General features: G+C 47.5%; 1 long non-coding RNA gene across 1 annotated transcript; it reads right to left on the bottom strand.

Annotated features, from left to right (window-relative positions):
* Window positions 1-903: 903 nt before the first annotated feature.
* On the bottom strand, window positions 904-5,434 carry LOC148112975 (uncharacterized). The gene is made up of 2 exons (XR_015728481.1): window positions 2,348-5,434; window positions 904-1,411 (listed from the first exon to the last, which is right to left on the bottom strand). It is a non-coding gene; the product is annotated as an uncharacterized LOC148112975 (long non-coding RNA).
* Window positions 5,435-6,936: the final 1,502 nt, after the last annotated feature.

Here is a 6,936-nt window from a genome sequence, read left to right as displayed (position 1 = left end):
AGCCAGTGCAGCTCGCGCAGGAGAGGTGTTACATGGGAACGCCAAGTCGCTCCCATAACCACCTGCGCGGCCACATTCTGGATCAGTTGGAGCCTCTGGGTGCTCCTCAAGGGGAGCCCCATGTGGAGAGCACTACAGTAGTCCAGGCGGGAAGTGATGAGGGCATGAGTGACCGTGCGTAAGGAGTCCCGACTCAGAAAGGGGCGCAACTGGCATATCAGGTGAACTTGATAAAAAGCCCCCCCCCGCTACAGCCATCAGATGCTCTTCTAAAGACAGCTGTGTATCTAGGAGGACACCCAAGTTGCGAGCCCTCTCTGTGGGGGCCAACGACTTGCCCCCAATAGTCAGTGATGGCACCAACTGGTTATATCAGGATGTCGGAAACCACAGCCACTCGGTCTTGGACGGGTTGAGCCTGAGTCTGTTTCTCCCCATCCAGATCCGCATGGCCTCCCAGCACTGGGACATCACTTCAAGGGCATCATTGGGGTGGCCCAGGGTGGAGATGTACAACTGAGTGTCATCAGCGTACTGGTGGTAGTTCACCCCGAAACCACGGATGATCTCACCCAGTGGCTTCACATAAATGTTGAACAGAAGGGGCAAGAGGACTGGACTCTGTAGCACCCCACATATAAGGTACCTCGGGGTCGACCTCTGCCCCCCTGCCAACACAGACTGCGACCGGTCAGAGGGAAAGGAGAACCACCACAACACAGTGCCCCCCACCCCCAACTCTTCCAACCTGTGCAGCACGATACCATGGTCGATGGTATCAAAAGCCACTGAGAGGTCTAATAGGACAGGACAGAGGAACAATGATCTGTCCCCGTCTACACACACACACAAACACAGCCAGCTGAGGGTTAAGAAAGTACTTGGCACGCACACAGGTTGTTATCTCAAACTTGGCAACAATATAAGCACCGTCTGCCAAGAGCTTTTACTGCAACAGATAACATAAAATTACATATGCATTGCAAATAGTCCAGCAAAACAATATCCCTTCGGCAGCTTCAGACGTTGTTCAAGTGACTAGCCAGAGTTAGTTTTTGTTCGTCACAGATTTTTACCAGCCACCACCCTCTTATATCTTCTCGGGGGTGTAGTTCAGCGACTCAGCTATAATCCCTAGCACGCCTCCTTAACTGCTGCAACCGTTTATCACGCCTTCGTTGGCGTGCATCCAGGAACGACAGCTCTCCTTCGCTCTCATCCGAGACACCTGGCTCCTGGCTAATCTCCTCTCCCTCGGCCGGCACCTGAGACAGTGCCAGAGGGGAGGGGCCTGGAGAGGGAGGCCTGGCTGACTCCTCTCCCTCGTGTTCGAGCCTTCTTCCTCCGATGAGATAGGCTCAGAGGGCGGGGCCACAACAGTGGGGTGAAGCTAAAATATCTGTCAATGGTTCTGTAGAGAGAGAGAGAGGAAAATATCCCCACACGTTATAAGGGCAAAGGTTAGTCCTCCCCTTCCCCCTTCTTATGATCCTCAATTCCCAACATAAGCAGATTTCCAGAGCTTCTCCATGGCTGACCGTGGTGGTTAGATTTGGGAGCCTGCTTGTGTGTAGAATATATTGTACGTGGTCCGTCTCTCCTCCGAATTTCATGGAAGGATCCGCAAAACCCCAGTTTTATCCTCTCAAGAACAGCCCTGAGGGGGATGGTGGAGGGAGGGAGATGGTGATGGGTCAGAGTAGGGTCCTTGACCAAGGCGGCACCTTTCTCCCACTGTCCCTTCTCGGCTCGGAAGCTGCCAGCATTCGTGCCAACCTGACTTAAGGCCAACATTTGTGGCATTCTCTTGAGGCTTTGGAGCACTTGCACTGGGCATCTCGCTTGACCTCCGGTTGTGGAGCTTTCAGAGAAGACAATATGAGCTTCCCAGGTCTTCCTTTGCACAAAGCGAGGAAGAAGCCAATGTGCACAGGCAGTCCGCACACTTTCACAAATAGTTTTTGCTTCTTTTTTCTTTTTTCACGGAGGTTATTTCTCTGGGGACATGGTTTTATTAATTAAACGTATTAATTACATTTATGTAGCCCACTGTCAGATTCTTCTTATCTATGCCCAAAGTCAGTGCCCTCCCCCCAAAAAACCCCAGAGAAGTCAACACAATTATCTGTGGCCTTGAGGCAACCCACCCACAAGCACACAATGAACTCGCGGTTCCTTCTCTCACACTGCTACTACTACTACTACTACTGTCTCTAATCCGGAACTCGGGAAAGAGTTACTTCTGCCTATTGGGTCTCAGCTGCCCCCAGTGGTTTTATTTCCACAAAGTTCACAGAACCCCCCTCCACCCTTCTCACTCCCAAAATGACTCCACCACAATACCTACCACGCTCGGCTGCTTCTCTGCTTGGCTTTGAGGGCTACTCAAGAGTCGGGCTGCTAGGAGAAGTCCGAAGAGGGCAGGGCACCATCGCCATCAACTCTCAGAGCAGGGCACAACTATGGATGAAAGGGGGGCGTACAAAAACAGGAAATGTGGCTATAACAACCATTGTAATAAATACCATAAGAACCAAAGAGGCCAGTTGTAGGAGAAGGGAGAATTTAAAATGGTCCTGTCAATCCTGGAGCCCTCTAGACACATTCCCACAATGGCACAACCGTAATTCAGAGTATGGATTCCCGTTTCCTGACAGCATTCAAAAGTTCATAAATAGTGTATCTCCACGTACTTCTGTTTGATGCCAATTTTTTAGAAAATGTGAAAGCTTCTAATTTCAACTTCAGGTTTGGGAAAAGTTGGTTTCAAGGCACAGGGGAACACAGTAAAAACTATAAAGCAACACAAAAAGTTTCAGGTAAACACATATATGTAATAGCATGCCCCATGTGAAGTCATTTTTGCCACACCCAAAGGGAAGAAAAAAACTTGCCATAAGCTATAATTTCTATATTTGCAAAATGCCTGATTTTCCAAGTGTTTAAAACTCCAGAATTAAAATTGCTTCTCTAAGTAAAATGAAGCAACAAATAGATAACAATGGGAGTTGTATACAGAAACAGAAATATTTGCTAAATTAAGCCCCCAGGAAACAAGTTACTTAGGAGGCTGATAAAATTGAAGCTAGCAAGAGGAAGGAAAAAATGCTCTCCTATGAATTGTGTTTAGTAAGGTCATATCAAATGCTTCTATGCTTCACGTAGTTGCTCCTAAAACTCTGAATATTTGAGCAGTCTTGCAAGTATCTATCTGGCCACAGTGGCATTTGTAGAATTGGAACTAGAAATTACCAATATTACATGATGCAGACAATTTAAACCTCCGAAGAGTGGGAAAAGGGCCATAATGTTAACCCTAATTCTGAGACATTGTCGACAGAATTGTACAATTAAAGCTCAGTGTTTAGCCTGAGTAGACCACTACAAAATGCACTGAATTATTTTGTAGTATAATAAGAATAAGGCCTGGCTGACTCCTCTCCCTCATGTTCGGAGCCTTCTTCCTCCGATGAGATAGGCTCAGAGGGCGGGGCCACAACAGAACAACCCCTGTCCTGAGCCCTCCAGAGGTCATCAACCAACGCGACCAATGCCGTTTCTGTGCTGTACCCAGCAGGCCTGAAGCCCGACTGGAATGGATCTAGATAAGATGGAGAGCATTTATGTAACTCTTGCATGTGACCTTTTGCAACAGGAAAGACGATCTTTTTAAGTCAGAATCTCAGTGGGAGTTTTGCAAGATTGTGCTTGTTTCAGTCACAAAATAGTATGTTTTATGTAGCCTGTTGTTTCTTCATTCTTCTTTAGTTGGTCCTTTTAATATGACAAAGGTGTTGTGCGTGTACTGGAGCCACACGTTCAGTTGCATGCGTGGGAGTGCTATAGATTCCAGGCATCGCATTGCGGTCTCAGCTATGAGTCCTGATGGCCATGATCCCATGGGGGCTCCTCTGATTCCTTGATGTATTTGTCCCGCACACTGGAAGAAGGTGGTGAATCCAAGGTTGATGAGATCCATGATTCTGGGTATCTCAACCGTAGTGTATTTGGTTCAGACAGCCATAATTGTAATGGTGCTGCCATGCATCCTTTTGCCATTCCTGGGTGTGAAAGGGGCCGTGTGACATGAAATGAGTCCCTGAATTCACCATCTATCCTCTGGGCTTTCATTCTTTGAAGCCGCTGTAATGGGGAGTTGATGGAGTATTTGCTTCCCTCTCTGAGATGACCATCCTTTTTTTATCAGTTCTTTTGCAATATGATAGGTTGATGTCCCTGCTATTGATGCCATCTGAGGCTGGCCTCATGGCAACCATCCCAACTCTTCTCGTGAGCCCAACTTCAGGAAAGGGGTTTCACAAGCAGCTCCTGGCTCTGCTGTCCAAGCCCTTCCTCTTCCACCGGTCACTGCCCCTCCTCTCTGCTGCAGAACTTACAAAATACAGAATGAGTTGGAAGGGACCTTGGAGGTCTAGCTGCCTCTTACATACATACTGTGTATATATATATATATATATATGTTGATACATTCAGGAAGGCTTAGAATCTCTTTCTTCATCTCTTGTGAATTTTATTTCTTTGAAGGAGCAATTGGCAATCTTGCTGAGAGCTGCGGGTTCTTCTTTAGTTGGTCCCTTTTTAATATGACAAAGGTGTCGTCCATGTACTGGAGCCACACGTTGGGTTGCATGTGTGGGAGTGCTATAGATTCCAGGCATCGCATTACCTGATAGGCTGGGGGGAATCAGCACTCCTGTTGACTGACAGCAGAGCCCCTTTCCCAGCTTCAATCACTTCCCTGGTTGCTTTCATCCAGCAATCAATAGGAGCTGCGAAATTGAATGTGTGTCATCGTTCATTGCTGCACCCGCCATCGTTCAGGTCTCCTCCTCTGACCGCTGGCTTTTGTTCTTGCAATCTGGTGGTAGGTTTCCTCCCTGACTGTCCTACGTGGCCACTGGAGCCACCCATGCTGGGGGTATTCAGTAGATTACATTGGAATTGTTTACCTCCTCCAAGCGACCTTTACGATACATTTTTGTTTGAGTTGGCCGAGATCAACGTTCAGTTGGGCGACCATTGTTGTCCTCTGGAGAGTAAATATGATTTACTCTGAATGCACTTATTCAACCTCTATGCTGCCCATCTCGCCTGTAGGCGGCTCTGGGTGGCTTTAAAGCATTAAAACATTAAAGCAGTAAATAGTAACATTAAATCAATTCAAAATTGACCAAGATGGGGAGCAAAGATGCCCATGGGGAAGGAGCTGCTGAGGTCATGACGTCATTCATGACGTCAAAGGAGACCGTGGTTTCATCTTAGTCATGTAGTGGGGAGTTGATGGAGTATTTGCTTCCCTCTCTTGCAACCCCAGAGAAGTCAACACAATTATCTGTGGCCTTGAGGCAACCCACCCACAAGCACACAATGAACTCGCGGTTCCTTCTCTCACACTGCTACCACTACTACTACTACTGTCTCTAATCCGGAACTCGGGAAAGAGTTCCCTACTGATGATGTCCTTCAAAGGCTTCTGCTTTGAGTTGGTTCTGATTCTAGTTCTATCTTCTATGACTTTTCTTTCCTTGCGTTTTCGCGACTCTCCACGGCAGCTGCTGTGGGTTTTAAAAGCTGCTTCTAAGTCGCAAAGAATTTTTAAACAGGGTAGCCTCACCTGTGTGTTGTGGACAAGGCCTTCCCCAGGGAGGGGATTGTGGTCCCACGACTGGACGTGCTGACAAACCCATTCAGGTTGAGCTACCTTCCTGTTCCTGGGGATTAGCTTGAGCCGTGCCGTTTGCGGTTTTGGCTTACTTCTTTCAGCTTGTCTCTGAGATGCAGCCTTGATGGTAGTGGTCAGCGTTTCTGTGTGTTTTGGGTCCTGCTTTGTTTCCAATAGCTCTTTGAGGGGATCTCTGGTGTGCTGGCCTTCGTTCAGTCTGAGGTGAGCATCACAATAATTAGCGGCATTGTTTTTTTGGCTCCCTTGTTGAATTATAGCCCAACCAGCTGTGCGGTTTATTGATTCTCATGGTTGGCTTGGCAGGTTCTTGGTCTGGGCAGGAGGAGAAAGGAAAGGTGCTTTGCTATCTGCTGACTGGCTGTAGCTTCTCGGCATGGGCTTTGGAGTGATGACATTGCTGGGCTCTCCTTCAGTTTATCTGCAAGCCTCCACCTCCCATCGCCCTCAGTTGCTTGTTGAGCTCATGGCGGTCCCGTCCCCCGACTGTAAATATTTCCTTGTGACTTGGCCAGAGATCGCAAACGGATTTATACACGTTCAAAATTAAATGGAATTAGAATAAAGCCACCTGTCTTTCAGTCAACTCCCAATAAAAAGTTTTTAAAACGCATACAAAATCATCTGAAAAACTATAAAATGCAACCCGTTTAAACATAAAATATTAAAAAGCACAAAGAACTCACACCAAGTCACACTTCTAATGTGCAGTTATCCAATTTTATTCCATTCCCTTCTAGCCATGATTATTTCACCTAGTTTGGTTGTTTTGCTGCCAACATTTTATTACCAAACTCGGAAAGCACCAAGGGACCCCACAATCCCCCCTCCTCTCCACACACCCTGCTCCCTTCCAGCAATGATGAGGTTACCTAGTTTGGTAAAGAAATGTCAGCGAGAAAACAATCAAGCTCACAGAGCACTGAGGATCCCACTATCCAATCTTACCCCCATGCTTGCGGGGAGACCCAGGTCTTCAAAACTTTATGGAAGTTTAAAAAAGGGGGGGAGACCTCCTGAACTTCAGGGGGCCATCAGATGGTGCAGTATTTAGGGGAAGGGACTGGGAACATCCCATCCTATCTGACTTCCTAGATGTCCTTTGGGAAAGAAAGGCGATCACCACAGGTAGCCTGGTCCTGTACCACAGAGGGCCATTGAGGTGAGGACAGCACCTGGAATTGCACCCGGAAAGCAACTGGAATGCGACGCAGTTCGTACAGCAGATGGGCTTT

Source organism: Pantherophis guttatus, chromosome 6 (genome assembly GCF_059756535.1).
Source record: "Pantherophis guttatus breed Tessera chromosome 6, ASM5975653v1, whole genome shotgun sequence".
NCBI classification, from domain to species: Eukaryota; Metazoa; Chordata; class Lepidosauria; order Squamata; family Colubridae; genus Pantherophis; species Pantherophis guttatus.
The sequence above is the reverse complement of the archived record's forward strand: the minus strand, read 5'-3'. Positions and strand labels throughout refer to the sequence as shown.